General features: G+C 50.4%; 1 protein-coding gene and 1 long non-coding RNA gene across 3 annotated transcripts in view; one reads left to right on the forward strand and one right to left on the reverse strand.

Moving 5' to 3' along the window:
• Nucleotides 1–1,411: 1,411 nt before the first annotated feature.
• On the reverse strand, nucleotides 1,412–9,226 carry LOC147576607 (uncharacterized). Its single transcript, XR_015240962.1, has 4 exons — nucleotides 8,666–9,226; nucleotides 4,692–4,888; nucleotides 2,620–2,696; nucleotides 1,412–2,332 (listed from the first exon to the last, which is right to left on the reverse strand). It is a non-coding gene; the product is annotated as an uncharacterized LOC147576607 (long non-coding RNA).
• Nucleotides 9,227–9,878: 652 nt separating this feature from the next.
• PTPN5 (protein tyrosine phosphatase non-receptor type 5) overlaps nucleotides 9,879–24,676 on the forward strand; it is a 54,764-nt gene continuing 39,966 nt past the window's right edge. Inside the window, exon 1 of one of the 2 annotated variants that reach the window (XM_086677824.1) lies at nucleotides 9,879–10,006. The gene's annotated coding sequence lies outside the window, so the exon portion shown is untranslated. The remainder of the gene's footprint in view (nucleotides 10,007–24,676) is intronic. The other variant, XM_086677825.1, reaches the window with a different exon arrangement.

Here is a 24,676-nt window from a genome sequence, read left to right on the forward strand (position 1 = left end):
TGCCCAGAGAGTCAGAGAGGAGCAAGTCAAAGACCTACTGCTGAGTATTATGGCTTCAAAGTGAAGAGGTATCAGGGTCTTGCTGACCCTGAAGGAGAGTCACAGAGACCTGCTGGTGCTGCCTTATTCTCTAAATCTCTGGCGGTCTCCTATGATGTTAGCGCTATAAGGAAAGGCAAGAGCGTTCAAGCATTTCCTCCAACCTTCCATTTTATAGGTGGGGAAACTGAAGCCCAGAGAAAAATAAATTTCTTACCCAAGGTGAAACGACTGTCTAATGGCAGAGCCAGAGTTAAAACTCAAGAGTTCATTTCACTGAGTATTTAATAGTTTGGCTGGGGAGGGGTGGTTCTTTAGCAATAACCTTTTGGATTCAGGAAAACCTAAACTCTACTGGTGATAAGACTGATCTTTTCAGAAGAGATTATTGATTTTGACATCTTTGCTCCAAAGAGGGAGAGAGAGAGAGAGAGAAGACAGGGAGGGAGGGATGATGGGAAGGGAAAGGAAAGGAAGGGAAAGGAGGGGTGAGAAGGGGAGGGCAAGGGAGGGGGAGGGGAGGAGCAGGGAGAGGAGAGGAGGAGAGGAGAGGGGAAGGGAAGGGAAGGGAGGGGAGAGATAGGAAGGGAAGGAAGGAGAGGGGATGGGAGAGAGAAGGGGAGGGGAGAAAAGGGAAGGGGAGAATAGGGGAGGGGAGAGGAGGGCAGGGCAGGGCAGGGAGACAAGAGTTTTCTGCTGGCCCTGTCTCCAGGCAGCCTCTGGTGCTGCTGTCTTCCTAGCAACTAAAGCTATGCTGCATTGTTTGAAGTACTCATTTTTTTTTTCAAAATCAAAAGATGAAGGATAAACTCCCAAAACAAAAGGCATTTTTCTTCTGAGGGCTTAGATAAATCATAATTCAAGGACCAAAGAGTCAAGGGTGAGCAATCCCTCAAAAACCACCTGCAGAACAATTATGCATTGTCAATAGCAGAACGCGTTTCCGAAGTGCCGACGTGGAGGGCCTTGGAATCGTCATATTCAAGGGCCTCACTTTACAAAAGAGGGACGTGTGGTTCACAGAGGGGAAGGGGTAGGGTCATAACTCAAACGCTTTCAGAGGCCAGGGAAATGAAGCCAGTTGGGGACAGACAAGAGACATTTTGGTCATGTCACAAAAAACACATCACTTTCCTCCTTAAGAAAATTACAGATGAAGGCTGTTGACAAGTGGCAAATAGCACACGCTCTGAGTAATGGGGAGAAGACTGGGGACTGCAGCAGGCTGGACATGCCCCCCTTCAGGGGAGCAGCTGCTCTCCAGCGCCACTGGTCACTGTCATGCAGGCACAGGAGGCTGAAGTTGCCAGATCTTCTGGTATTTTTTTTAAATATAGATTTGTACTGGAAATGTCTTAATCTTTTTTTTTTTTTTTAATGATGACAATTAGTTTGATTTAGTTGCAGTCCAAACAGAGCCCTTCTGGAATCTGGATTGAGCCACAAGTGTTTTTGGTGTGTGCCCTCTGGACTGGAGTACTATGGGATGGCAGGGAAGGGGCTTCTGGGAAGCCCCGTGCTCTGGGTTTAGCTCGGCCAACCACTTCCAGGAATAGCTTTTCTCTGGCCTCTGTTTTCTCATCTGAGATGTGAAGGGGATGAAGTAGGGGATTTCCAAGTTTATCTGGCAGTCTCTGGGTTTCTGAGTGGTCTTTACAGACGGAGGCTCTCACTTAGCAAGGCATTCTGGGTAGATCACAGGACCTGGAGGCAAAAGGTCCACACACGTCAATATTCCTCCCTGTCCCTGTTGTACTAGAACTTCAAACACCACACGTCTAAAACTGAGCTCTCGTGTCCCACACCCAAATGGCTCCCCAGCTAGCCTTTACCCACAATATAGAGTGCCGCACCTCACCTAGTTGCCCAAGTCAGAAACCCTGCCCTCATCCTAAAACCTTCCCTCACCGTCCACCGTCAGCCAACCAGCAAGCCCTGTCAATTCCACTTTTTTAACTGTCAACTCTGTTCACTTCCTTCCATCACCAGTGCCAACCTCCTAATCCAGGCAGCCATGCTTTTTCACCTGAATCACCCTAAAATTTTCTCCCTTCCGCCATTCTTATCTCTCCAGCCCATTCTTCATACTGGCAGTCAGAGTTGTCCTCATAAGACACAAGTTCCCAGCTTAAAATCCTTCTGTCGTTGCCCTCAAGACAAAAATCCAAACTCCTTAACACGAGCCGCTTCGTTTTGTTTTTTGTTTGTTTTGTTTTGTTTTTTCCGGGCTTGCTCATGCTCTAGACTCCTCTGGCCACTGCCCCAAATGCTCTGCCCTGGAATTGGTGAACTCCTGGAGAGAAAAACAAAACAAAACAAAACAAAACAAAACAAAACAAAACAAAACAAAACAAAACAAAACTGAGGCTTGTCAACCAAGGAGTTCCCAGAACCTAGCACAGTCCTGACCCCTGAGAGCCGCTTGCTGTTTGATGAAAGAAGGAGCCAATGGATGGATGAATGAGTAAACGGAGGGATGAATGAAGGAATGGATGGTGAATCGGCGAGTGAATATATGAATCCAAGGACTCCTCCACCTACTGTGTAACTCCAGAGCATATGCCCCCTCACTTTCCTTACCTGTAAAAATGCCTTATCTTACTTACAGGTGATTATCAGGAGCAAATTAGACAACAGGTGTAAATGACCTTTGGAACCTACAAAAGCAGAATGTAGACGTTAGTTGCTACATGCCTTCTCTGTGTTTCACTTTCCTAGCTCACTACCTACCTCAGTTCCCGCCTCATAGCCTTAAAGTATGAGTGAAATTCGCTAATGTATGTAACATGCTTTGAATAGTACCTGGCACTCTATAAATGACTAAGTGTTACTATGAAATGATGATACTGAGGAATAATCTATACAACCCTCTGAGGTGCCAGATGTAATGGACCTTTTTTGGCTGCTCTTTTGGTAACAGATGCCTGGTTTCCTCTTGGGTGAAGTCTGGAGAGGACTGTCAGTCAAGGTGTGCCCTCCTCTAGCCGGTGGGGTAAGTCTACAACCAGAACCCAGCCAATCAGATTCTCGCTTTCCCAGGACTTTGAGTCTTGAGTGGCAGGAAGGAAAGAACACCAAGTCAAGTGCATCTCCATGGTGACATCTGGATGTGACTGTGGAGACGTTCCAACCCTACAAACCTACAAACCTGACTCCCACCTTTCCAAGCATGGTCCTTCAGCCTTCTCTTCCATCCACAAGCTCCACCATGGTCTTCCAATAAACTCCCCTGTGCCTGTGTTAGCCAATAGTCACTTCTGTGGCTTGTTGCCAGAAAACCCTAGCCATCACTGCTCTGGGGTCAGGAGACAGATCAGCCATTAACACCCCGTGTGACCTCAGACAAGGAATTTCTCCTTACACTCAGTATACTCTTCCTAAGGTGGGGGGGGGTGGGTTCTTAACTGGCTGGCTATTACCAGCCAGTCAGCAGAACCATCTGGGGAACTTTCTTAAGATCAAACGTCACCCTTTCCTACTGAGTCAGACTTTAGGGGCGGGGGGTGGGGCACCCGAGAATCTATACTTTTTAAATAGATCTCCCAAATGATTCTGAGATGCAGCCAGCCTGGGAACCACTGGACTTGACATCCTCTGGGGATGAGAGCAGAGGGCCGGAATTCTCAGTGCTTCTCTGCTGCTGCTGCTGCTGCTGCTGCTGCTCTCTAGGATGCCACATTCAAGTCAAGTCCCATCACTCTCCCCAAGCAGAAGCCTCCTGTAGCTCCCAGCATATTAGAATGAGACCCAAATTCCCCCAGCCTCCTCTATCACATCATCTCTCCCTGGCCTCCCTGCTGTGCCTACAAGAGAAAGTTCTGCCTGGAAAGCTCTTCCCCTACTCTGCATGGTCAGCTCCTTCTTGTGACTCAGGTCTCTGCCCAAATGTGATTCTTCTGAGCAGCCTTCCCTGAACACCCAGTCAGAGGTGGCCCTCCCCCTGCCTTCACTCTCCATCACCTCGTCTCTTTTTCTTTTCCTTCATTGCTCTTACCACTATCCGAAATCATCCTTTTATTTGTTATTTCAACCCGGTCCATAGGCAGTGTGCTGCCACTAGAACGTACATTCCATGAGAGCAGGGAAGCTGTCTTGTTTTCTAACAGGGACCCAGCCTCTAGAATAGTGGCCAGCTCAGAGGAGGCCCTCTGTAAAACATTTGGCGAATGAATCTGCTTCCTAGGATCCCAGAGAGAGACAAAGTTCTGACTCCCACTCCTCCTGACACAAGTGTTTCTGATGTTTCTTCCTGGGATTGGCAGCCAGGTGTCCTTGGCCTTCACCTTGAGCTGACAGGCTGGTGTCTGCGGCTCCCAGAGGCTCGGCCCGGATCTGAGGCCAGCTCCTACAGCAAGATCACATCACACCCCAACCCGCATCCACCCCAGCAATTGGTCTCGGCTCAGCTTCTCCTCTGACAAACCTTGTTAACGTCCTTGGCTTTTCACTCTTCAGGCTTGCAGCCAGGAAATATGACTCCGGAGGTGAGCTCTTAGGAACACAAAGATGTCCTCTCCTTTTAAGTCAATTATTTCACACAAATGCCCCGCTTTTAATTTGCCCATCATCTCCATCCCCACAGCATTTGCTCCAAACCCCAAGTCCTTGGGAATGCTACTTGGAAACTATTCCCAGACCCCTAAATGAATTACCTTGACCAATTTAGATGTGGGATGATGCCCAGCTTTTGTCGAGAGACCTCATCAAAATCAGCTCCATGAATCTCATGTATGCATTTGCTTAACAATGACACTAAGGTCATTGGCCATGGGGTCCGTAAGAGTCTACCATCAGGAAAAGCTTCCTGAAGACTTGTTCTGAGAGCTTAGTGCTAGAGTTACCTTGAATTCTGTATGGAAATGAACAGGAGAAAAATAAAGAAGAAAAGAAAGGAGGAAGGAAGGAAAGAAAATATGAGCTAGAAAAAAAAAAGTGACCTACTTTGCCACTTTAGACATCTTGGTCTCTTTTTTCCTCTCTGAAATAATCATTCAAGCATTCAACAAAAATCTATCTATATAGCAGGCATTGTCTGTGATCCTTGGGATCTATCAAGTGTTCCAAACAGTCAACAGTGTCTGCCCATGTGGACCTTGTGTTCTAGTGGAAGAAGACGGACGATGAAACAGTGAGTACATTAAACAGTTAATCTGTCTAATTTAAAATTAAAATAAATAAAATTCTTAAATACAGGTATTAATAAAGAGTATATTAAAGAATACCTTATGGCATATCAAACATACAATTTGGTTTACAGATTACCCAGTATGTTAGAAGGTAAAATGTGCCATCCTTGAAGGAAAAGGTAAAGGGGTATGGGGGCAGCTGAAGCGGGAGGAAGAATCAGGCTCCGCTATTAAGGAGAGTGGTCAGGGTGAACCTCATCAAGGAGGTACGCCTGAGCTAAGACTTGAATGCTGGGAGGGCATTAGTTCCATGTGCTAACTATTTCCCTCTTTTTGACATCCAAGAAGATCAGAACAGGCTTTGAGGCTCCATCCCAGTACTCTAGAGGCCCCTATGGTCTGCACATTGGTGGTCTTTTGCCCCTTGGAGAGGCAGGACAGGACAGGGGTGAAGGGCATGAGTTCCAAAATCCAGCTAGATTCAAATATTGGTTCTACTGCTCACTAGCTACGTAGCTTGGAGCTTCATAGCCGATCTCCCTCGCCCTCAGTCTCCTATGCCTCAAAATGAAGACAATAGTAACACTGAGCTGACAGGGCTCTTTTAAGGATTAAATAAAATAATGTACACAAATTCCTTTGCACTCAGGAAGAGCTCGATAAGAATCAGCTGTAATTACCAAGGCTTGGTCTTCTCTCTCAAAGTTTATTTACATTTTCCTTGGTCCTGATTCTCCATCCTTATTGATATTTTAAAATTGTTTTATGGTTTCTGCTCCTGTGGTAAGCTACCTCAAATCCTTTGTGGATTGGGGTGGGTTATAAATAAGTAAGTAAATAAATAAAATCTGGATAGGGGAACATTTTCACTGAAGCAAAACATTTCATTATCAGTAGAGTGAATTCCAAGTGAGACCAAAAGCAAGAAATATTGACTCTAATCTCTAAGAGCCCATCAAAAACCACCAGGAAGACACTCTCTGGTTACTCAGACCATCTTTCTTTCCTCCTTCCCTCCTCTTTCGCAAACCTTTCTTCCTCCCTTCCTCCAGAGAGGGTAAATGAGTCACACAAAGTGACCCAATAAGCCTAAATCCTCCCAATGCCCCATCGACTTCATTGCCGTGGGACTCACAGAATTCTCCTTCTTCTCCATCAGAGAAGAGAAAGGAAATAGGTGGTCTCACTCTCCACGCCGATAGGGTTAAGACACAGACAGGTGCTGCTCAGGGCACAGAGTCAGACATCGGCCAGAATCTCACTCCAGCCATTAATTAGGGAGTACTGAGGCCATGGGGAAGCCCCTGGACCTCTCTGGGTCTCAGTTTCCCTGTTGGTAATAACAGTGCGTCCCTCCTAATGTACTCATGCACATGAAAGGGGTGAACACAGGGACATAACATGGAATATCTTGTTTTTAAAGCCTTTAATAAAAGTTAGACTTTCCTTCCTTAACTGCACCCTAGGGTACCCCTCGCTGGACAGTGGGAGTCTGAAACTCTACAACAGGAAGAGAATGCACAAGACAGAAACAAGGTAAGAAGACTAGTTTAGCTCTATCCCTATGTGATAGAAATGCCCTACGAGGAGCAAAAGAGATCATTTTTTGAGCCTCTACTAATTCGTAGGTATATTCATATAGGTATATATCATGCAAGTATATTATATATATCACCACAGTTCCTCACAGTAACCCTTTGAGATGAACATTGTCTTCTTTTTTTTTTTTTTAAATCTTTATTTATTTTTGAGAGAGAGACAGAGTGTGAGCAGGGGAGGAGCAGAGAGAGTGGGGGACACAGAATCTGAAACAGGCTCCAGGCCCCGAGCTGTCAGCACAGAGCCCGACGCGGGGCTCGAACTCATGAACCGTGAGATCATGACCTGAGCCAAAGTCGGACGCTCAACCAACTGAGCCACCCAGGCGCCCCAAGATGAACATTATTAATCACATCTGACAGCTAGGGCTGGGCTCGGAACCTAGAGCAACCAGCTGCAAATGTCTGGGAAGCAGCACTGGCCTTCTGGAGTTGTCTTTCTGAAGGGCAATGACTAGCCTCCACCACAGGACAACCCAAGCACCATTGACAGAAACCTGTGAGGTCCTGGCCCTGCTGGAGTGCCAAGCTTCTGTGACTCCTGAGCCGGGTTCAAAAAGAATCTGGGCCAGGCTGATCCTGCAGAGGCTCTCTGAGCCCTTTTCTTCCCCCACCCCCTCCATCAGCCCCCAGGGCCTTCACTGTTAAGGCACCCCTGCTCTATGAACTAGGGCTTTGGAATTAGCCAGATCTGAATTTGAAATACACACGCCCTCACATATCAACTGTGGGACCTTAGTCACTTATTCGTTCTGGTTCCTCTTCCGAAAATGGGGATATCAAAATGCCTGCCTCCCAAAGTTACCATGAAGATTAAATAGAGCAGCGCACTGAAAATACACAAAAGGGTGCCTAGAGCATACTAAGTGTTCGTTTACGGTCGCTGCTATTGTTCCATGGACGCCATCAGGGAGAATCAGCCTTATGCTGAAGGACAGAGAAGATGCTCTCGGAGGGAGAGCAAGTCCTTGAGCAGCAACTGACATGTCTACCCGCGCTTCCATACAGACCAACCATCACAGCCTGGTTATCAGACATTTGACCCTTCCCCTCACGCCACAGGCAACTACTTAAGGATAAGAAGGAGACCTAGCCTGCCTCTGTGCCCCTCCTAGGGAAAAAGACTAATCAAGATCCAGGCCTTCCAATCAATGCCTTTGTACACAAATATGTACCGATGGGAGAGATAAGAGACCCAGCCCTTTCCCAGGAGTTTCTAGTGTGCTTGGGGGGTGGGGGGTGGGGCGGGGGGAAAGACAAGGAACTGCTGTCACAGCAGACAGGAATGAGTACTGAGTATCCCTGGGGATATGAGTGAAGGCCCCATAGAGAAGGAGGTATTTGAACTGGACCTTATAAACTAGGTAAAATACAGGGGCATGGCTTTCCAGGCTGAAAGCACAGCATGAACAAAGGTTAGAAATGGGAAAAATATAGTTTGTTTAGAGAACAGAATTTCGGTGAGCCTGGATGACTGAAACGCCAAAGGACTGAGGTGAGAGCTGGAAATGAAGGGCCAGGGAGCCACAGGAAACACACAACAAAGGTCATGACTACCATGGAGAAAATAGGGGGAGTAGGCCTACAATTTAAAATAGGATGGTCACAGAAGGCCTCTTTGAGGCGACACATTGAAGAGGTAAAGGATCAAGCCATGTGACTACCTTAGAGGAAGTTTCCAGGCAGAGAAAATAGCCGTTCAAATGTCCAGAGGCCACAGAGTGGGTGCCATGTTGGTGATGCATTTAAAAAAGCCGGTGTGACTGGAATGGTGGGAAGTGAAGTTGGAGCTCAAAGGGAGCCAGATCTTGAGACGCCTTGCAGGCTGTTACAGGGGCTTTAGTTTTCGCCTGGATGAAATGAAGAGCCACTGTAGGATTTCCAGTGAAGGAGCAGACTTACGTTTTAAAAGGATGGCTCTGACTGCTGTGTAGAGAATCAACTGCAGGGGGCCAAGGGTGGAAGCAGGGAGACCAGTCAGGAGGCTATTGCAGAAATCCAGATGAAAGAGGATGGTGGCTGGAACCAGGGTAAGACCTGTGTGGTGGTGCGCCTCGGTTTCCCCATGTAGAAATGGAGCTTAGGATCCCGCTCTGCGTGCAGCCTGACGCCTCAAAAAGCCCCCATCTGGGTGGAACATCTGGAACCTCCGGCCAGCAGGGTGCCAGCCTGAGGAATGTGGGATTGTGGGGTGCGTGGGCAGCTCCTTGCGCATCCCGGCCCACGGTGCCCACGAGAAAGCCAAGACAGGTGCGCGCCCAGCGGCGAGCGTCAGGCGGGAGAGACCTGGTGGAGAACGGTCTTGCTCCCTAGAGACTGAAGAGGAAAGAGTGGGAAGGCAGGTGCCTCCTCCGAGCCCTGAAGCAGGTCCTGGGCACCCGGCGCCGTGTGCGCCCGGGTATGCAACCACTCTGTGCAGGTGTTGGCATCGTGCGGGCAACATCGGGGAGCGCCACCGCACCCTTTCCACGCATGCCCCCCCACCCCCCACGGCACTGACCCCTTTGTCTCGCTTTCCTCTACCCCCATCTGTCTGTACGTCCCGCATTGGGTTCGGTGCGCACGGCCCCGCTGGGGTCCCTCTGGCGGTCGCCGAATAGGCGCAGCCCGGGCCCGGGGCTCCCGTGAAGAGAAAATCATGAATGAAATGCATGCGGTTCTCCAGCTCCCCCGCCCTCCCTGTCCAGGCAACCTCCGCGCGGGGGCGGCGCGCACGGGGACTCCGAGCGGAGTAGGGGGGAGGGGGCTCCAGAGATCAGGGTCGGGGACTAGGGGTCCGAGATCCCGCCCCGCTTGGGCCCTGGGCGCTGCCGGAGCTCCCGCGCCCCGCCCGCCAGCCCCGCGGGCCCTGCGCAATTCCCGGGGAGAGGCGCCAGGCCGCCCGGGGGCGGGGCGGAGCCGGGGCTGGGGGGTGCCGAGCCGACCCGGCGGCTGCGCCGGCGACTCCGCAGCCCAAGCGCATTTCGTGGGGCGGCCGGGCTAGGGAGCGCGCACGGAGCGCGGGACGGAGCGCCGGGCGGACGGACCGACGGACGGACGCCCCCGCACACGCAGACGCACAGAGCTCGGCGCGGCCCCCGTCACACACACACACACACACACACACACACACACACACACACACACACACTCGCGCAGACACACACAGGAACACACGCAGACACACGCACACTCGCGCGCGCACATCCTCCCGCCAGCCTGCCCGCCCGCCCGCTCGCCGGCGCCCGGAGCCCGCTCTGGCCGGTAAGTGCGGCGCCTCCGTGGGCGCCTTTGTGTGGGGAGCCGGTAGGTGGAGGGCGTGGGGTCCCTCCCGGGCGGCCCCACGACCGAGACCTCCTCCAGTCCCCGGGGCTGAGAAGCCGGCGCCCGCCACCGCCACGCCCCCATGGGGCTCCCTGCGCCCCCGGACTGGGGGAGGGGGCCCCGCGCCGGGGAGGGGTCCCGCCGCTGGGTACCGGGGAGAGAGCAGCAGCCACTCCCCACGAAGCTCGTGCACGGCTCCCGGGAAGGATCGAGACGGTGGTCCCGGGTCCGAGCCTCGGCAACCGAGGCTGGTGCGCGGCTCTTGGCTGCATTGCCTCTCCAGGGTCTGAAGCCCCGGAGGGAGGCTGGAGATCGCAGCTAGCCTGCTGGCCTGTAAAACGCGGCTCCCAGCCTTCCCTTCGTTTCGCCTCCCCCGGACCAACCGTGTAGCTTAAACAACCCGCTCCCCACCCACCCCCAAAATAAGCGCCCAGCGCATTCCCCTCCCCCAGCATGCCCCTTTTTCCTAGATGAGGCCCAGGCTCCTGCAAAACCCGAGACTGTCCGAATCAGAGCCCTGAGAGGCTTACCTTAGTAAGGATCACTGGCTTAGAGGGTCGGGATCAGAAGAACCTTGGGAACTCATTTAATCCCCTCACTTTACAAATGGGGAAACTGAGGTCCAGTGAGGTGGCTTGACCAAGGTCACCAGAGAGTTAGTGACAAAGCCTGCATTCGAATCTAGGGTCTCTGGCTTTCATACTCATTTTCTTCCTACATAATTCAATCCTATACCCATTGAAGCCCCTGAACCCCAAAATTTATCTGAGCTTCTTTGTAATTCCAGCCCTGTCTCTACTTGGAGCGGTAGGTGCCATTCATTTGCTACCATCCTTATTGGGGGGACGGGGATGGGGGGGTGGAGGGGGAGGGTTGGCCTTTAGTTTGCCTCAGTCAGCCCCAAAGGAGAGCTCTCTCATGCAAGCAAACACTCCAGGTTTGGGATTTAATTTGGGAGAATGAAGCAGCTCCAGGCCAGAGATCAGATTCCATAGTGTTGGGTTCTCCCAGGGGTCACTGAGCTTGTGTCCTCAGTTGGACCAGTTGACGTGGCATTCAGGAGTCCACCCCTTCCCCCACCTTGACCTGACCATATGCCATCCCAGTCACTCTCTCCTCCTCCTTAAGGGCCTGGGTCTTCTACTCCAGCCGGGCCCTTTTCATCATCTCTTTGCAGAGGTCCCCAAGTCCTTGATGTCGGGCCACCCCTTCCTCCTTGATGTCTGTTCAGTATGGCCCTTGGTGTTGCTGACAAAGCTTTGGTGGAAGCTTGAGCTACAGCCTCACCAGGCTCAGGTGGTAACTCAGGGCAAGGCTCCCCTCAAGGGCAGCTGGGTGTCCCCAGAGCTGAGCCCGGTGCCTGGCGCAGACAGGGTGCCCCGAGAGGTACGTTGAAGGAGTGCAAGCTGGATGGTGAATGGATGAAGTCAGTCACTTTTGAGGAGATTTCGTTGAATGAGATGGTTGGCAAGGAGGGCAGTGTTCGGCTTCTGGGGGCCTGAGGCTCTCGTCTCAAGAGCTGCCTTCCTGAGTGGGGTGAGCAGCCTGGCACGGAGCAGAACCAGGATGACTAGGTGGCATAACTCCAAGGACCACCACCCACATTGTGGTCCACATGAATGGCTTTGTCCTCCAGAGCCGCCATTGACATATACTCTAAAATGAGTGGTACCCCTGGATGTTTGCCGAGCAGTGACTCCCACCCTGGGAGTGAGGAGATCTCGGTTCCAGGCCCAGGTTCTTCCTCACTGGCTGGACAGTTTCGGTAAATGCTCATCACCTCTCTGAGGGTCTCAGTTTCCCCATCTGAAAAATAAGATCACTGGATTGGAAATTTTCAGGATATCTTTTAGGTCTGAACTGTTGAAAGGGTGGGGTGGGGGAGGGGAGCACTTATTTATATAACTGCTGTGGGCCTGACTTTCCTCTTCTATTACTCTGTGAGGGAATAAAATGAGATGAGATAATTTATGTAGGGTACTTAGCGCAGTGCCTGGGGCACAGGAAAAGCTCCAGAATCGGTAGCTGTTAATACCATTAGGGCCCCAGCTTTGTGGATATACCCTCCACTTCTTCCCTCTTCGGATTGCCTGAGGATATGGGATTTTAGGGCCTCAGAGTCCCTCTGCCTCAGAAAATCCCTTCCCCACTGACCTATTCCTGGATTTAGGGCTCATCCAGCAAGAGACCTCCATGAAACCTCCCCGGGACAAGTCACACTTTTGTTTACCAGTGGTTTAGCTGCTGATCATGACCGAATTTAGTCATTTATTAGTGCCAAAGCTTTTTTTACGCTGTCACTTACATTTAATTCTCCTAACACACCCATGATAGTCATAGTGTGATTGTTCCCATTGCACGAATGGGGAAGTTAAGACTCAAGAGTTTAGTTTATCTAAGGGTGCATACTTTGTAAGTCTCAGACCCAGAGAGATGTGGGTCCAGCTCAGATCATCTGAACCCGGGTTCTGAACTCTTTCTTCTACATCTCATGTTGCCTGTGCTTTCTGACACCTGCCCCAAAAGAGAAACAGATGACCTTTGGGAAAGAGTTGAGAAGGATGCACTTTATATTCTTCCGGAAAATCGGGAACCGCTTCTTGGAGAAGCTGTGTAGCATTTGAGTTGGGTCTAAATGATGAGTACACTAGAAGAAAGAAGGGGAAGTATTTCAAGTATTGGAAGCAGCATGAGCAGGAAACAGGCAGTGGGGGCTTCTAAGGCACATGTAGAAACTGAAAGCGGTTCATTCCAACTGGAGCAAAAAGGAGAACCGAGGGGTTGTGAGACGGAAAGCTAGGTAGGAAGGTGGAGGCAGTTTCTGGGAGGATTGAATGCTGACCTAAGGGATTGGTCTTTAGTTTCTTTTTTTCTTAATTTTTTAAAATGTTTTTTTATTTTTGAGAGAGTGCAAGCAGGGCAGGGGCAGAGAGAGAGAGGGAGACAGAGAGCCCGAAGTAGGCTCTGTGCTGTCAGCGCAAAGCCCGATGTTGGGCTCGAACCCACGAACCGTGAGATCATGACCTGAGCTGCAGTTGCCATCCAGGCATCTGGTCTTTAGTTTCTGGGTAGGGGAGAGATGTGATCAAGCCTGGCCATGAGGAAACTCATCCTGGCTGCCCTGTGGAGAACAGACTGGAGGGGAGGACTTGCTGGGAGGGAGCCCAAGTAGGAAATAATGACAGTGGTCTAGGTGAGAGATAAGGGGGGGGGGTCGTTGTCAGAATGAAGAGAGAAAGGAGTTGATGCAGGAGGCCAGAGGGTCACCAAAATTGGCAGTTATGGGTGCTGGAGGGACGGAGGAATGAGAAGTGGTGGCAAGGTTTTGAGCCTGAGTGGGTAGGAATGTCATTCACAGAGCGAGCCCAGCAGGAGGAGGAATGGGGAAGCCTGAGTGGGGGCCATGGATCTGACGGGGAACCATAATGACTCCTGCAAAGCTGGCTCACTGAGTACCCCAGACTGTCAAGAGCCAGTTTGTTCATTCATTCATTCAGTCTCCAGATACATACAAACATCTGTTATGTGCCAGGTTGTTCTGGGCTCTGGGGATACATTGCTAGAAAAGATGAACTTCCTGCCCAAGCTCTACCAAGGGAGACAGAAAATAAAACATAAGTAAAGATATGACATTTCAGGGGGTGAGCTGTGCTCTGGAGAAAAATAAAACAGGGTGGGGAGGAGGAAGAGTGAAGGAAGACTTTTGCCTTTAGATAGAATTGCCTTTGGAGATAGTTGACCAAAGACCTAAAGGATGTGGGGAGACCAGGGGGAATAGCATTCTAAGAAGAGAAGATTGCAAGTGCAAAGGCCCTGGGGTAAGAATACCTTGGTGTTTTGAGGGGCTATAAGAGATAGGTGGAGAGGAAGTTTGGTAAGGGAAGAGGTAGGAGAGAGGGGCAGGGCCAGGTCCTGTAGATGTTTACAGGCCTGAGGAATAAGAAATCACAGTGTTAATGAGTCCCAAGAGAACCAGAGTCCTGTTCTCCTTGTATTCTTGATGACTAGCAGGCCGAGCGTGACACGCAGCAGTGGCTCACTAAATAGTTGTTGAATGAATGAATATTAGAAATGACCATTTATGTATGAAGCTTCATACCTCGGAACCATACGAACCCCTAAATAAAGATATTATGGCATAGTAAGCTGCAGTATGATCAAAATGATAACACTCAGATGATGTGAATGGGCTGTCATTCAAGTATGAGAAGTCCTCAGTTTGCAGATTTGTTCAAGAGCAAGCATCTTGGTGAAAATTTCTAACTTTGGGCTAATGTAGGGGATAAACTGTTCATGGCCAAATCTCCTTGTCACTGTGATGGCAAAAATAAAGACTCTAAATTTGTCCTTCCTTTGCATGGTGAGGTGCTTGTTGAAGTCATTAGAGAGGCTTCCACATGTCTGTCTTAAGAGTGGAAGTGTTCGTTCCCCTCTCCTGGAACTCTCTGGAAGCCACTCAGGGGGATTTGTGGATTTCATGTGGGTGTCAGTTCCAAAGATTGTATGTTTCATCATCTGCCTAAGGGTGTTGCCTGGCCTTAAAAAACGAATTGTATTGTAAAAATAACATGACCTTACTATAAAGCAAATGTAAGGTTAGCCATGGGTTTAGATGTCCCATTCTGTTTCTTCTAAAGATCAGTATTTTTTTTCTTCCTGCAGTTTGTTTTACATATTTTTTTAATTTAAATTCCGGCTAGTTAACGTAGTCTGAGTTTCAGGTGTACCATATAGTGATGCAGCACGTCCATACAATGCCAGGTGCTCCTCGTGAAAAGTGCAATCCTTAACCCCCCTCACCTGTTTCACCCACACCCCACGCCCCGCCCCTCCATTAACCGTCAGTTTGTTCTCTATCGTTAAGAGTCTGTTTCTTGGTTTGCCTCTCTCTAAAGGTCTGTATTTTTTAATAGATGAAATCAGCCCACATCTAATTGTAGTACATTGCAGTTTTCACTTAACATTGTATCATAACTTCTGTGTTCCATCATGATCTTCTTTTTAGCCTCAGTGGCTTTACTGTTTTTGCTTGACCATTTCCTCATCGGTCGATATAGAAGTGAACATCCTCAACCACAACTTTTCTGTCTCTGATTCTCAAGGCATCCATTTTAAGCATACTCAAGAGGGTAGATGATGGGACCAAGGGGGGTCTAAAGAGGGGCCCAAGGATAGGGGAAGGGGTGACTGTGGGAAAATGTGAGTTGATTTCATGGACACCAATGATGTGGCCCTGGGTCCTGGGGCAGAAAGAGAACAGGGGACACCAGAGCAAGAGCCAAGGAAAGGATGGATAGGGAGGTCATGAGTCAGGAGGCCAAAGTCAGTAGAGCATTGAGGGCATGACAGAGTGGTACCCAGCACCCTCCGATTCGAGACGGAGTCCCTCCAGCATTTTGTTGGTTCAGTTCGGGGTGCTTTTTTAAAATTATGAAGTCCATAAAGTTGGCTCTTTTAACCATTTGTGAGCATACGGTTCAGTGGGGTTACGTACATTCACAGTGTTATACAACCATCACCACTAACCATCTATAGAACTCTTTTCATCTTGCAAAACTGAAACTCTGTTCATGAAATAATAATTCCTCATTCCTTCCCAGCCTCTGGTAACCTGTATTCTACTTTCTTTCTCTGTGGATTCACCTGTTCTCGGTCCCTCATACAAGCGGAATCACGCAGTATTTTGCCCTTTTGTGTCTGGCTTATTTCACTTGGTGTGATGTTGTCAAGATTCCTCCATGTTGTAGCATGTGTCAAAATTTCCTTCTTTGTTAAGACTGAGTAATATTCCATTGTACATATATACCACATTTTGCGTCTCCATTCATCATCCATTGATGGGCACTGAGGTGGCCTCCAGCTTTCGGTTACCATGGACAGTGCTCCTATGACTATCGATGAACACGCACCTGAGCCCCTGCTTTCAGTTTTTTGGCTATGGACCTAGAAGTGGAGTTGCTGGATCGTATGGTTTAACTTTTTGAGAAGCCATGGGGGCTTTTATTAAAAAGGATTTTTGTGGGCCCACCATAAAAAAGGTCACTGAATGAAGTCTTAGGAGTTTGGAGTCTGGGAAGAAGCCATTAACATTTAAAAAGTAGATTTTTGGGGCCACCTGGGTGGCTTAGTTGTTGGGTGTCTGACTCTTGATTTTGGCTCAGGTCAGGATCTCATGGTTTGTGGGATAGAGCCCTGCATCCGGCTCTGCACTGACAGCGTGGAGCCTGCTTGGGATTCTCTCTCTCTTTCTCTCTGCCCCTCCCTTGCTCCCAATCTCTTTCTCTCTCTCTCTCTCAAAAATAAATAAACACTTGGGGCGCCTGGGTGGCTCAGTCAGTTAGGCATCCGATTTTGGCTCAGGTCACAATCTCACAGTTCATGAGTTTGAGCCCAGCGTCGGGCTCTGTGCTGACAGCTGGGAGCCTGGAGCTTGCTTTGGATTCTGTGTCTCTGTCTCTCTCCGCCCGTCCCCCACTTGCACTCTGTCTCTCTAAAAATAAGTAAACATTAAAAAAAGTTTCTTAATAAATAAATTAAAAAGTAGATTTTTGTGGATGCTGCATGGCCTTAAAGATAGCAGAGAGGAAAGAAGGCGAGAATCGAGTACAAATGAATCCAGCCTCCATTTCTGAAGAATTACTGTGATGTGGAGACATCGTGGGTGGAAAAGAAAGCTCTCAGGAGAGGTCTTAGTGGATGCAGTTCATTCATGCATGCAAGTATTTACTGTGCCAGGGAATCCACACGGCCACCAGGACCCTGCCCACAAGGAGCTTACAGCTCTTAGGTGTGCCAGAGAAGTAACCCGGTGATCGTGCTCCATACTGCTGTGTGCTATGATGATAATGATAAACACTGACTTTTTCTGAGTGCTCATATATTATCTCACTTAATCCTCATAACAGTTCAGTACAGAAGGTCTTTATTTCCCTCGGCTTACAGACTCCGAAGGCTTAAGGAACTTGCTAGGAACACACAGCAAGTCAGTGGCAGAGCCAGAATTCAGACCAAGGCAGTCGCTGTCCTCTCGTGTAGGGCCAGTGGCTGTGGGATCACAGGAGAGACACCTGCCCGGCATGGAGATCAGAGAAGGCTTCCTGAGGGAAGGGGTGAGGCAAGCATTTGAGTGTAAGTCAGCTGTGTCCTTCTTTTGCCCATGATGTCAGGAAATGGTTTTTTGTGGCAGCAGCGTCCCGCCCCACTGCCGGTGACCTGATCTCCCAGGGAGCCCCTCCTCCCTGAGACTCCATTTCAGGGGAAGATGATCATTCATCATCCGTGGTGCTTATCATGAGGCCCGGAGGCCAGACGGGGGGCATTTCCTTTTCCCTCTGACATCAGCTGTCTCTGACCACTCAGGTTGGCCTCCTTTCAGCCTCTTCTGGGTGGCCTCAGAGGGACATGCAGGGCCCCTCCTGGGCCTGAGCAGCTTCAGGACAGCAGGCTGAAGTTGACCAAACACAAAGCCCCAGAGTGGCAGTGCCGGTCATAGGTCATTCTCCGCCATTTCACTGCCCTGAGATGCCTGGACCTCATGGGCTCTCATCATGGCCAAAGCCCCATCTTCCCCAAACCCAGAAATGGGCAGTTCTCTCTGCTCTGTAAACCCCTGGTGCTGCCTGTGGCCTGCACCAATACTTCCCAGTAGGGCCCCTCTTGGCCTTTGAGTGGGAGAGCTCTTCATTGTGAAAGCATCCCTGGCCCCGTCCTCCAAATGTTGCCAGCGGCCCCCTCAGTCGTTGTGGCAACCAAGAGCGCTCACACGCATTTGTGAGATATATTTTATGGGGGGACCTTGGGTGGCTTGGTCGGTTAAGCGACCAACTCTTGGTTTCTGCTCAGGTCATGATTTCACGGTTCTTGGGTTCAAGCCCCACATCGGGCTCTGTGCTGATGGTGCGGAGCCTGCCTGGGATTCCCTTTCTTTCCCTCTCTCTCTCCCCCTCCTGTGTACTGTATCTCTCAGAATAAATGAATAAACTCAAAAAAAAAAAAAAGAGGGGCACCTGGGTGGCTCAGTCGGTTAAGCGTCCAACTTCGGCTCAGGTCACGATCTCGCGGTCCGTGATTTCAAGCCCTGCGTCGGGCTCTGGGCTGATGGCTCAGAGCCTGGAGCCTGCTTCCGATTCTGTGTCTCCCTCTCTCTCTGCCCCTCCCCCGTTCATGCTCTGTCTCTCTCTCTGTCTCAAAAATAAACGTTTAAAAAAAATTTTTTTTTTAAAAGATATATTTTATGAACAGGGAGACGTGCAGACCCTAAATGTTGCCTTCAGTGAGTCTTGACAACTGAATGAAGTTATGGAACCATCACCAGGATTAAGATGTGGCACATTTCCAGCAGCCCTGAAAGTTCCCTCTTTCTCCCTTCCAGTCAGTACCTGCCCTCGGAGGTTAACTGTTGTTCCTTGTTTTGTCATTCTGGATGTTTTATCTGTTCTTTTTTTTTTTTTTTAATTTTTAATGTTTATTTATTTTTGAGAGAGAGAGCTGGGGAGGGGCAGAGAGGGAGACAGAGGATCTGAAGCGGGCTCTGCTCTGACAGCTGCGAGCCCGAGGCGGGGCTTGAACTCACGAACCGTGAAATCATGTCCTGAGCTGAAGTTGGACACTCAACCTATTGAGCCAACCAGAACGGTTGTGTCTGTTCTCAATCTTCATATGAATCATATCATAGATGTGGTCTTTGGTGGAATACAGCAGTTTGGGGGATCCACCCATGGTGTTGCACCCCCAGCATCACTGACACGGATTTCTAAATGCCAGCTCCAGTGGCGATACCTGCCTCCATCCTACTGAGAATAAGCGACCTCCGGCTTTAAGTCCGTACGCCCTAGCCTGCTGCACACAGCCGTCTGCCGTGGCGTGTGAGTCCCCTCTGCTGCCCACTCTCCAGCTGCACCAAGGTGCCCTCTTTCTCCTGCCGCCCTGCTCTTTTCATCTCTCCTGGTCTTTGCCCCAGCAGTGTTCTCTGCCTGGAATGCCTTCCCCGCTGTTTGCCAAACTCCCACTTGTCCTGAAGATGCTCGTTGTCTTTCTGTGCAGCTTCCCAGACCCTCCCATTGTGCCCTCCTAGGCACTCCTGTAAGACAGCCTCAGTTGACATTTAGCACGTTAAAAAGAATTTTTTTTTTTTAATGTTTGTTTTTGAGAGAGAGAGAGACAGTGTGAGCGGGCAAGGGATAGAGAGCAAGGGAGACACAGAATCCAAAGCAGGCTCCAGGCTCTGAGCTGTCAGCACAGGGCCCGACGTGGGGCCTGAACTCACAAACTGTGAGATCATGACCTGAGCCATAGTTGGACGCTTCAGTGACTGAGCCACCCAGGTGCTCCTGACATTAGCACACTTTTGATTCGATGCTCTAGGCTGGAAGCTGGCTGAGGGCAGGGACTAAGTCTTAGACCCAACAGAACCTGAGAGTAAAGAAAAGGGTATACGATCACAGCAGGCTTTGTCTCAAGATTGTGTTGGAGGCAAACTGGATTCACAACAACTGTGCAAAACAAATCTCAGCCACCCTCTGAAGCTGATAAAGGAGACACGGTGAGACATCTCTGATTATAGATTATAAATGTAGAGTGAAACTCACCGCCAGTGAGGCAGAAACCTCCAGCCCTTCCGCAGAGGATCTAGCATCATGGGAAATGGCATCAGTGGGTTCAAAGTAGTGTAGCTCAGGGAGCCAGGGAAGAGACCAGAGTCAATCAGGGAAGGCTGCCTGGAGGAGGTCAAGTTCCAGCAGTTTTCAAAGAGTTACACAATCAGGGGATAATTCACCGAGAGCCTTAAAGCATGATCCAAAGCCGCCTAGATCCATCCTCTTGTGACCCTGGTCCTGAGTCTCACATGGCTGCCCTTCCCTTTCCTTTCACTTTTCACTCACTTCCTTCTTTTTCTCCCGCTTAGTCCCCCCTCCCTATCTTCCTTTCAAATCTGAGTGTACAAGGAAATGCTGGATGCACATTGCCCTGCCTCCCATCCCTCTTCCTCTGCTCTGGGCTCCCTGTCGTGGCCCAGATAGGAGGAAGCCTGTCCTTTGCCCCTTCTTAGCCTGGGCAACTCACGGAAGCCCAGGTTAAGGGCAGGAGAGCCAGGGAGCAGCCCAGGGTGGGGTGCAGGCTGTTGCCAGATTCCGAGTCACAAATCAAATCCTGGGAGAAGAATTTAGCCAGAGGAGAGGTCAGCGGGCCCTGGACTCACTGGAGAGGCTTCCTGAAGGAGGCATGGTGCTGAGGCAGGCCTTGGAAGGGCCCGAGGCCACAGCTCAGACAGGAGGAGCAGGGAGGCCTACGCAGGAAGGAGGAACAGGAGAGACAAAGGCTGAGAATCAAGAGTGAGCGTGGGAGGTGGGGCAGTTTTCATGGTGAAGGAGGATTTGGGGAATCCTGTGAAGTCAGCCTGCCAGCTCTTTGACCCACCTTCCCAAGGGTTTCTGGGGCTGACGAGGGGGACCTGGAAACAGCCCGGGGCTCTCCAGAGGGAAAAGGAGTCTGTTCTGCTGGAGAGGCCCTGCGTTGTTCTCATTAGCTCCAGAAACACCTGACAGAGCCCGAGGAAAAAGGAAACAGACCTTTGTAGCTGATGGCACCGCCTGGTACAAAGAGCTGGAGCGTCTCCTGTGCGGAGTTGACTTAGAGGGAGCCAGGAAATGAAGCTTTGAGCCAGGTCAGCCGTGATAACGAGGAGGATGTCTGCCTCGGGTGGCCTGGTACTTTCTGTACTTCAGTCACTCGCACTTTACCACCGCCCTGCAGCAGGCAGCTCTGTTGTTCCTGCGGCCCAGAGGAAGAAACTGAGGTTCAGAGAGGTTCAGACACTGGCCAGGGATCCCGTGGGGAGAAGGTGGCAAAGCGCAGAGCGTTTTCAGCCAGGTCTCTCTGCCTCTCAGTCCATCCTTCTTCCGAGTGCCACGATGGCTCTAAGGTGTGTGACCTCAGAATGGTCAGCAGTAGCACGAGGCGCTGAGAGGACTAATTATCCTTGGCCCAGGACCGGGCTCTGTCCCGTCTTCTCCATTGGCCATCTGAGCAGGACTAGAGTGACACTTACCTGCGCCCGTGTCGGTCCCTAACCCTTCCAGGTGCCGATTAGCTCCTGTACGAAGTGAGGTAACGATACCTCTTTCACCAGGTTGCTGCGAGGGTCCAATGAAAGAAAGCATTGGAAAGCACTTGGCGCATAGTAGGTATGCGGCTGATGTTTATTACATCTGAATTCAGGAGGTCCGACCCGCTTCCATCTAAACCTTGACTCCTGGTTCCATCTGGTCTCTTTCTTTCTCATTCCATTATACCCTCTGTAGTCTCTCCCGGCAAAGGAGCCTCGGACCCACCTGTTTCCAGATGCCGCCTCTGCCTTGCCTCTCTCAGGCCCTGCATCTGACTCTGTTTTCCTGAATCTTTCACCAAATCCTAAAGTACCAGGGTCTTCCCAGCCTGTGCTGTCACTGCTTGGGTCAGGCCTGAGCACAGTAGGGTTAAATCAGAGGCAGAGGTGGGGGGACTCTGGCCCTCACTGTGGGGTGTGGCAGGAACTGGAGTCCTCACTAGCTGCAGCGGGTGGGTGGGCGACGGGGGAAGGGGGGACAACCCTCCCTCACTCTGAACTCCGGCTCTCCCCTCTGGAAGTGCATACAGGCCCTCCGAGAAGTGGTTTTGTAAGTGATGAAGAACAAAGCAGATAACACACGGGACCATCATGGACGGTCCAGAGCAAGGCAGAGGCACAGCTAGTCCGGGCCAGGGGTGGGTGGGCATCAGGGACACCTAGGGCTGAAACCAGAGGTAGGTTAGATACCAGCAGCACAAAACCATTTGTGATCAGGGTGGATGTGGTGACCCGACACAGGCTAAGTGAGAATGCTGGTTCCAGGTGGGTTGGGGAGAGAGTCGCAAGAGTGGACAAGGCCTCAGTCCTAGAAGGCAAGCGACCAAGGCAGAGACTGCCTGCCAGGGCATCAGGCGAGAGGCCAGGTGCTGGGACCGGGCCAGGGTCAGAACCAGACAAGCAGCAGTGAGTGTGGTTAACGGCTCCCAACAACCATTAGATCCGCTAACTCTTCCGGAGGATACAGTGTGCCAGGCATTCCTCCAGGAGCTTTAGCGATGCTATTTCAAAGGTGAGAAAACTGAGGCACAGAGAGTTAGAGTAAAACTCCTGACCTCCTCCAAGACTGGCAGCATGACCCCTCACATTCATAGCTTGAAATCAGCCACCGTGGGATCATTTACACCAGGGAAATTGGCGAATGCCACTCATCAGGGCTTTGAAAATTCATTTATTTATTTATTTACTTTCCTGAGAACCAATTTATTAGCATAACACAAGACTTATTCTAGAGTCTCCGTGGACCTCAGCTACGTGGGGAAAGAGGGCTGTATTAACCAAGAAACAGGCAACACCTGACATGCAAGATGGTGGCAGCTGACGGTTTTGGGAGTTTACTGGGCCCCGTTCTAAGCATTTTCCGTGTATCTTGTATCAAAACTTCTGGGAGGATCAAAATTCACTTAATCTCCTTAAGAATCCTTTGAAGTACACTGGTTATTCCCATTTTACAGGTGAGAAGACTGAGGGCATAGGAAATTCAAGGATCTTGCCCAAGACTGGGCAGCTACTGAGGGATCTGGAGTTCATACTTGGGCAGTCCAATCCCAACGCCTGTATTTGTGTGTAAAGTTTATGTATTTATTTTGAGAGAGATGGAGCACTAGCAGGGGGAGGGGCAGGAAGGGGGAGAGAGAACCCCAAGCAGGCTCCACGCTGTTGATGCGGGGCTCCAACTCATGAACTGTGAGATCATGACCTGAGCTGAAACCAAGAGTCAGGCGGTTAACTGACTGAGCCATCCAGGAGCCCCTGTACTTTGTGTTTTTTAGTGAGCCATTTATTCATGCTCGGGGTCTAACCCGCTTTTAATTTATTTTTTCAAGAAACAGATCTTGAATATCTGCCTGGTGTCAGATAGAGTACAGGCACGGGAGACAGGGAGGTCCGTGTCCGAGGCCCTACGCTTAGTGGTTTAAATAAAGCCTGGGCCTCAGGTTGAGGCAAAGTGAGTTTGAAGCCTGGTTCTGCCACTTACCAACTGTGTGACCTTGAGCAATGACTCAGTCTCTTCAAGTCCCAGTCTCTCCGTGTGTAGGAGGAGGACGAGAACTGTGTCTAGTTGGTTGGGTTATACTGAGGAATCTGCACTCGTTGTAAAGCACAGGTTTGTGCACAGATACCCCGAGTGGGTTGGGGATGCGGGCACCAATAGATCAATTCTGAACAGAGACGTGAGAACCGAAGACGTGCCCAGTTCTTCCTAAGGGACTCAGGGACAGTTCTGCTGAAGAGATGGCGTTTGAACAGGATCTTAGAAGGGGCTTTCAGAGCTTTCCAAGCAGGGAAGGGAAAAGGGAGCTTTTCTAGTGAAGGGAAAAGTGTATTCCAAGGTGTTACAGGTAGGCGTGAGCATATAACTGAATGGAGATGCCAGAACACCGTCACAAGAGGTACGATCATTGCCTTCGCGCTGGTGATTGCCTGTTTTCCCCTTTAGTTTACAGCTAAACTCTGTAGCTGGGGCTGGGGAGGTGTCGAGAGAGGGCACAGAATGAGTGTTTTTCAGAGTGCTGGAAAACATGGTTAAACCAGATGACCTTTGAACTCTGAAATCTTCGACTGATTTTGGGGGGGGCGGGGGGGGCGCTCACCACACAAATAGGGCCACCCACAGCAGATACTAATCACCAGAACTGGACGTGGCCTCTGTCAGTAACTGGCTAGGGTGGGAACCGCCCCACACACCTAGAGATTGGGCCGCCTTTGCCAGGCTCCATGGACCAAGGCCTGGTTTCCCTGCTGCTGGGAGCGCCCTCTGCTGGTCCCTTGTCACTCCCCTCCATCCGCCTCATTAAATCCACCTTGACAGCCCTGAAATTGAACTCGACCTTAAGGAGAGGCCCTTCAAAGCCATTAAATTTGATTCTCTTGATTTTCAGTTGGCACTCCTGAGACTCAGAGGAAATGACTGGCCCAAAGTCACAAGGTGGTCTCGGACAAGAGCCCAGGGCTGCTGGGTCCTTGGCCAGTGAGTGCATTTGTTGCTTCCGTAATGGAACACGGCTGCCACCATCACCTACACTCTTCACCCAAACCAGTCTCTCTGGGCTGCTTCCTCACACGGGGAAACCTGAGGCCACAGGCCAGGGGAGGACTTCCGGTCACTCCCGTCATGGGGAAGGCACACAAAGCTAATGGCCCCTCAGAGTGAGCTCCTTCAGGGCCCTGGGCAGGAAGACAGGCATGCTAGGATCCACCCCTCTGGCTCCCTCACTGATTTGCCCACTGTGTGAGCCTGGAAGTCACTTGGCCCCCAAGCCTTAGTTTCTTCATCTGTAAAATGGGTTGCAGCCACATAGACCTATAATGAGGATTTTTTTTTTTAAAGAAAGTCTGCTGATGCGTTCGTGTCCACTCTCTTCCTGTTTTCAGAGCATTTTTTCAACAAAGGCTGAAAGCCAGAAGAGAAGAGAGCTTAGGAATATGGGCGGCGAGGGGCAGATCTGTCATTACTAGCTGTGTGGCCTGGGGCTGGTCACTTCACTTCTCTGAATCTCCATTTT

This window comes from Puma concolor, chromosome D1, assembly GCF_028749965.1.
Source record: "Puma concolor isolate L17-30 chromosome D1, mPumCon1.1.hap2, whole genome shotgun sequence".
Lineage (NCBI taxonomy): Eukaryota > Metazoa > Chordata > Mammalia > Carnivora > Felidae > Puma > Puma concolor.